The sequence below is a fragment of the Mytilus trossulus genome, unplaced genomic scaffold (assembly GCF_036588685.1).
Source record: "Mytilus trossulus isolate FHL-02 unplaced genomic scaffold, PNRI_Mtr1.1.1.hap1 h1tg001404l__unscaffolded, whole genome shotgun sequence".
In the NCBI taxonomy this organism is placed as follows: Eukaryota; Metazoa; Mollusca; class Bivalvia; order Mytilida; family Mytilidae; genus Mytilus; species Mytilus trossulus.
The window spans coordinates 5,001-12,500 of record NW_026963801.1 but is presented as its reverse complement, the minus strand read 5'-3'; positions in this window follow the sequence as shown (position 1 = coordinate 12,500).

Here is a 7,500-nt window from a genome sequence, read left to right as displayed (position 1 = left end):
GGGGTCGCACGTTAGACGCGGACAGGCTACCGCGGGTCTCTCGATCGTCCAGGCCGGCAAACTATACCCTCGGTAAAAAAAATTTACGAGGGTGAAATGTTCATCGTGTGGGTCGCACGTTAGACGCGGACAGGCTACCGCGGGTCTCTCGATCGTCCAGGCCGGCAAACTATACCCTCGGTAAAAAAATTTTACGAGGGTGAAATGTTCATCGTGGGGGTCGCACGTTAGACGCGGACAGGCTACCGCGGGTCTCTCGATCGTCCAGGCCGGCAAACTATACCCTCGGTAAAAAAATTTTACGAGGGTGAAATGTTCATCGTGGGGTCGCACGTTAGACGCGGACAGGCTACCGCGGGTCTCTCGATCGTCCAGGCCGGCAAACTATACCCTCGGTAAAAAAAATTTACGAGGGTGAAATGTTCATCGTGGGGGTCGCACGTTAGACGCGGACAGGCTACCGCGGGTCTCTCGATCGTCCAGGCCGGCAAACTATACCCTCGGTAAAAATTTTTTACGAGGGTGAAATTTTCATCGTGTGGGTCGCACGTTAGACGCGGACAGGCTACCGCGGGTCTCTCGATCGTCCAGGCCGGCAAACTATACCCTCGGTAAAAATTTTTTACGAGGGTGAAATGTTCATCGTGGTGTCGCACGTTAGACGCGGACAGGCTACCGCGGGTCTCTCGATCGTCCAGGCCGGCAAAGTATACCCTCGGTAAAAATTTTTTACGAGGGTGAAATGTTCATCGTGGGGTCGCACGTTAGACGCGGACAGGCTACCGCGGGTCTCTCGATCGTCCAGGCCGGCAAAGTATACCCTCGGTAAAAAATTTTTACGAGGGTGAAATGTTCATCGTGGGGTCGCACGTTAGACGCGGACAGGCTACCGCGGGTCTCTCGATCGTCCAGGCCGGCAAACTATACCCTCGGTAAAAAAATTTTACGAGGGTGAAATGTTCATCGTGGGGTCGCACGTTAGACGCGGACAGGCTACCGCGGGTCTCTCGATCGTCCAGGCCGGCAAAGTATACCCTCGGTAAAAAAATTTTACGAGGGTGAAATGTTCATCGTGGGGTCGCACGTTAGACGCGGACAGGCTACCGCGGGTCTCTCGACCATCGAGGCCGTCTAACTATACCCTCGGTAAAAAAAAATTACGAGGGTGAAATTTTCATCGGGAAGCCGCACGTTAGACGCGGACAGGCTACCGCGGGTCTCTCGACCATCGAGGCCGTCTGACTATACCCTCGGTAAAAAAAAAAAATTACAAGGCTGAAATTTTCATCGGGAAGCCGTACGTTAGACGCAGGCCAGCTACTGCGGGTCTCTCGATCGTCCAGGCCGGCAAAGTATACCCTCGGTAAAAAAATTTTACGAGGGTGAAATGTTCATCGTGGTGTCGCACGTTAGACGCGGACAGGCTACCGCGGGTCTCTCGACCATCGAGGCCGTCTAACTATACCCTCGGTAAAAAAAAATTACGAGGGTGAAATTTTCATCGGGAAGCCGCACGTTAGACGCGGACAGGCTACCGCGGGTCTCTCGACCATCGAGGCCGTCTGACTATACCCTCGGTAAAAAAAAAATTACAAGGCTGAAATTTTCATCGGGAAGCCGTACGTTAGACGCAGGCCAGCTACTGCGGGTCTCTCGACCATCGAGGCCGTCTAACTATACCCTCGGTAAAAAAAATTTACAAGGCTGAACTGTTCATCGAGAAGCCGTACGTTAGACGCAGGCAGGCTACCGCGGGTCTCTCGACCATCCATCGAAGCCGTCTGACTGTACCCTCGGTAAAAAAAATTTTACAAGGCTGAAATGTTCATCGAGAAGCCGTACGTTAGACGCAGGCAGGCTACCGCGGGTCTCTCGACCATCGAAGCCTTCAAACTATACCCTCGGTAAAATTTTTTTACAAGGGTGAAATTTTCATCGAGAAGCCGTACGTTAGACGCAGGCAGGCTACCGCGGGTCTCTCGACCATCGAAGCCTTCAAACTATACCCTCGGTAAAAATTTTTTACAAGGGTGAACTGTTCATCGAGAAGCCGTACGTTAGACGCAGGCAGGCTACCGCGGGTCTCTCGACCATCCATCGAAGCCGTCTGACTGTACCCTCGGTAAAAAAAATTTTACAAGGCTGAAATGTTCATCGAGAAGCCGTACGTTAGACGCAGGCAGGCTACCGCGGGTCTCTCGACCATCGAAGCCTTCAAACTATACCCTCGGTAAAATTTTTTTACAAGGGTGAAATTTTCATCGAGAAGCCGTACGTTAGACGCAGGCAGGCTACCGCGGGTCTCTCGACCATCGAAGCCTTCAAACTATACCCTCGGTAAAAATTTTTTACAAGGGTGAACTGTTCATCGAGAAGCCGTACGTTAGACGCAGGCAGGCTACCGCGGGTCTCTCGACCATCGAAGCCTTCAAACTATACCCTCGGTAAAAATTTTTTACAAGGGTGAACTGTTCATCGAGAAGCCGTACGTTAGACGCAGGCAGGCTACCGCGGGTCTCTCGACCATCCATCGAAGCCGTCTGACTGTACCCTCGGTAAAAAAAATTTTACAAGGCTGAAATGTTCATCGAGAAGCCGTACGTTAGACGCAGGCAGGCTACCGCGGGTCTCTCGACCATCGAAGCCTTCAAACTATACCCTCGGTAAAAATTTTTTACAAGGGTGAACTGTTCATCGAGAAGCCGTACGTTAGACGCAGGCAGGCTACCGCGGGTCTCTCGACCATCCATCGAAGCCGTCTGACTGTACCCTCGGTAAAAAAAATTTTACAAGGCTGAAATGTTCATCGAGAAGCCGTACGTTAGACGCAGGCAGGCTACCGCGGGTCTCTCGACCATCGAAGCCGTCTAACTGTACCCTCGGTAAAAAAAATTTACAAGGCTGAAATGTTCATCGGGAAGCCGTCCGTTAGACGCAGGCAGACTACCGCGGGTCTCTCGACCATCGAAGCCGTCTAACTGTACCCTCGGTAAAAAATTTTTACAAGGCTGAAATGTTCATCGGAAAGCCGCACGTTAGACGAGGCAGGCTACCGCGGGTCTCTCGACCATCCATCGAAGCCGTCTGACTGTACCCTCGGTAAAAAAATTTTACAAGGCTGAAAGGTTCATCGGAAAGCCGCACGTTAGATGCGGACAGGCTACCGCGGGTCTCTCGACCATCCATCGAAGCCGTCTGACTGTACCCTCGGTAAAAAAAATTTTACAAGGCTGAACTGTTCATCGAGAAGCCGTACGTTAGACGCAGGCAGGCTACCGCGGGTCTCTCGACCATCCATCGAAGCCGTCTGACTGTACCCTCGGTAAAAAAAATTTTACAAGGCTGAAAGGTTCATCGGAAAGCCGCACGTTAGATGCGGACAGGCTACCGCGGGTCTCTCGACCATCGAGGCCTTCAAACTATACCCTCGGTAAAAAATTTTTACAAGGGTGAAATTTTCATCGGGAAGCCGCACGTAAGACGCAGGCAGGCTACCGCGGGTCTCTCGACCATCGAGGCCGTCAAACTATACCCTCGGTAACAATTTTTTAGAAGGGTGAAATTTTCATCGGGAAGCCGCACGTTAGATGCGGACAGGCTACCGCGGGTCTCTCGACCATCGAGACCTTCAAACTATACCGTCGGTAAAAAAATTTCACGTGGGTTACATTTTCATCGGGAAGCCGCACGTTAGACGCAGGCGAGCTACCGCGGGTCTCTCGACCATTCAGGCCGGCAAACAATACCCTCGGTAAATATTTTTTACGTGGGTGAGATTTTCATCGGGATGTCGCACGTTAGACGCGGACAGGTTACCGCGGGTCTCTCGACCATCGGCGGCCAGCCAAAGCCATAGCCTAGTCAAAAAGTGTTACAGGTTGACAATTTTTCATCGGGAAGCCGCACGTAAGAATAGTACAGCAGGTCTCTCGATGAAACGATCACATTTCATGTAACGTAACGTAACGAAGGCAGGCATCGTACACCCTAACCCTAAGCCGCCTCTTGACGATGCCTAACCCTAACCCTAACCCTAACCCTAACCCTAACCCTAACCCTAACCCTAACCCTAACCCTAACCCTAACCCTAACCCTAACCCTAACCCTAACCCTAACCCTAACCCTAACCCTAACCCTAACCCTAACCCTAACCCTAGCCTGTTACTTAGGCCGTGTCAGGACCCAGGCTGGCATTATTCCTCGATACGTGTAGGTACGTGGTCGGCCTGTCTGGTACCGGGGCGATCACGGGTCTCTACCGCAGGCAAAGGTACGTGGTCGGCCTTTACCGGGCTACCGCGGGTAGGTAGATACGTGAAGACCCGCATAAGCCCGTGGTACCCGTCTGGTACCGGGCGATCACGGGTCTCTACCGCAGGCAAAGGTACGTGGTCGGCCTTTACCGGGCTACCGCGGGTAGGTAGATACGTGAAGACCCCGCATAAGCCCGTGGTACCCGTCTGGTACCGGGCGATCACGGGTCTCTACCGCAGGCAAAGGTACGTGGTCGGCCTTTACCGGGCTACCGCGGGTAGGTAGATACGTGAAGACCCCGCATAAGCCCGTGGTACCCGTCTGGTACCGGGCGATCACGGGTCTCTACCGCAGGCAAAGGTACGTGGTCGGCCTTTACCGGGCTACCGCGGGTAGGTAGATACGTGAAGACCCCGCATAAGCCCGTGGTACCCGTCTGGTACCGGGCGATCACGGGTCTCTACCGCAGGCAAAGGTACGTGGTCGGCCTTTACCGGGCTACCGCGGGTAGGTAGATACGTGAAGACCCCGCATAAGCCCGTGGTACCCGTCTGGTACCGGGGCGATCACGGGTCTCTACCGCAGGCAAAGGTACGTGGTCGGCCTTTACCGGGCTACCGCGGGTAGGTACGTGAAGACCCGCATAAGCCCGTGGTACCCGTCTGGTACCGGGCGATCACGGGTCTCTACCGCAGGCAAAGGTACGTGGTCGGCCTTTACCGGGCTACCGCGGGTAGGTAGATACGTGAAGACCCGCATAAGCCCGTGGTACCCGTCTGGTACCGGGCGATCACGGGTCTCTACCGCAGGCAAAGGTACGTGGTCGGCCTTTACCGGGCTACCGCGGGTAGGTAGATACGTGAAGACCCCGCATAAGCCCGTGGTACCCCTCTAACAGGCCGTCCACGTACCTTCCTCGTGGTAGCCCGCTAACAGGCCGTCCACGTACCTTCCTCGTGGTAGCCCGCTAACAGGCCGTCCGTCCACGTACCTTTCTCGTGGTAGCCCGCTGACAGGTCGACCACGTCCCCTTCTTACCCGCGGTAGCTGGCTACCGAGGCCGTCGACGTACCTTTACCTGCGGTAGACCGCTATCAGGTCGACCACGTCCCTCCTTACCCGCGGTAGCTGGCTACCGAGGCCGTCGACGTACCTTTGCCTGCGGTAGCCCGCTATCGGGTCGACCACGTCCCTCCTTACCCGCGGTAGCTGGCTACCGAGGCCGTCGACGTACCTTTGCCTGCGGTAGCCCGCTATCGGGTCGACCACGTCCCTCCTTACCCGCGGTAGCTGGCTACCGAGGCCGTCGACGTACCTTTGCCTGCGGTAGACCGCTATCGGGTCGACCACGTCCCTCCTTACCCGCGGTAGCTGGCTACCGAGGCCGTCGACGTACCTTTGCCTGCCGTAGCCCGCTATCGGGTCGACCACGTCCCTCCTTACCCGCGGTAGCTGGCTACCGAGGCCGTCGACGTTCCTTTGCCTGCGATAGCCCGCTATCGGGTCGACCACGTCCCCTTCTTACCCGCGGTAGCTCGCTACCGAGGCCGTCGACGTACCTTTGCCGGCGGTAGCCCGCTATCGGGTCGACCACGTCCCTCCTTACCCGCGGTAGCTGGCTACCGAGGCCGTCGACGTACCTTTGCCTGCGGTAGACCGCTATCGGGTCGACCACGTCCCTCCTTACCCGCGGTAGCTGGCTACCGAGGCCGTCGACGTACCTTTGCCTGCCGTAGCCCGCTATCGGGTCGACCACGTCCCTCCTTACCCGCGGTAGCTGGCTACCGAGGCCGTCGACGTTCCTTTGCCTGCGATAGCCCGCTATCGGGTCGACCACGTCCCCTTCTTACCCGCGGTAGCTCGCTACCGAGGCCGTCGATGATCCTTTGCCGGCCGTAGCCCGCTATCGGGTCGACCACGTCCCTCCTTACCCGCGGTAGCTGGCTACCGAGGCCGTCGACGTTCCTTTGCCTGCCGTAGCCCGCTATCGGGTCGACCACGTACGATGATACCCGCGGTAGCCCGTTAGCACGGCCGTCCACGTCCCTTTACCCGCGGTAGCTCGCTACCGGGGCCGTCCACGTCCCTTTACCCGCGGTAGCTCGCTATCGGGTCGACCACGTACGATGAGACCCGCGGTAGCCCGCTAGCACGGCCGTCCACGTCCCTTTACCTGCGATAGCCCGCTATCGGGTCGACCACGTACGATGATACCCGCGGTAGCTCGCTACCGAGGCCGTCCACGTCCCTTTACCCGCGGTAGCTCGCTATCGGGTCGACCACGTACGATGAGACCCGCGGTAGCCCGCTAGCACGGCCGTCCACGTCCCTTTACCCGCGGAAGCTCGCTATCGGGTCGACCACGTACGATGAGACCCGCGGTAGCCCGCTAGCACGGCCGTCCACGTCCCTTTACCCGCGATAGCCCGCTATCGGGTCGACCACGTACGATGAGACCCGCGGTAGCCCGCTAGCACGGCCGTCCACGTCCCTTTACCCGCGGTAGCTCGCTATCGGGTCGACCACGTACGATGAGACCCGCGGTAGCCCGCTAGCACGGCCGTCCACGTCCCTTTACCCGCGGTAGCCCGCTATCGGGTCGACCGCGTACGATGAGACCCGCGGTAGCCCGCTAGCACGGCCGTCCACGTCCCTTTACCCGCGGTAGCCCGCTATCGGGTCGACCACGTACGATGAGACCCGCGGTAGCCCGCTAGCACGGCCGTCCACGTCCCTTTACCCGCGGTAGCCCGCTATCGGGTCGACCACGTACGATGAGACCCGCGGTAGCCCGCTAGCACGGCCGTCCACGTCCCTTTACCCGCGGTAGCCCGCTATCGGGTCGACCGCGTACGATGATATCCGCGGTAGCCCGCTAGCACGGCCGTCGACGTCCCTTTACCTGCGATAGCCCGCTATCGGGTCGACCACGTACGATGAGACCCGCGGTAGCCCGCTAGCACGGCCGTCCACGTCCCTTTACCCGCGATAGCCCGCTATCGGGTCGACCACGTACGATGAGACCCGCGGTAGCCCGCTAGCACGGCCGTCCACGTCCCTTTACCCGCGGTAGCTCGCTATCGGGTCGACCACGTACGATGAGACCCGCGGTAGCCCGCTAGCACGGCCGTCCACGTCCCTTTACCCGCGGTAGCCCGCTATCGGGTCGACCGCGTACGATGATATCCGCGGTAGCCCGCTAGCACGGCCGTCGACGTCCCTTTACCTGCGATAGCCCGCTATCGG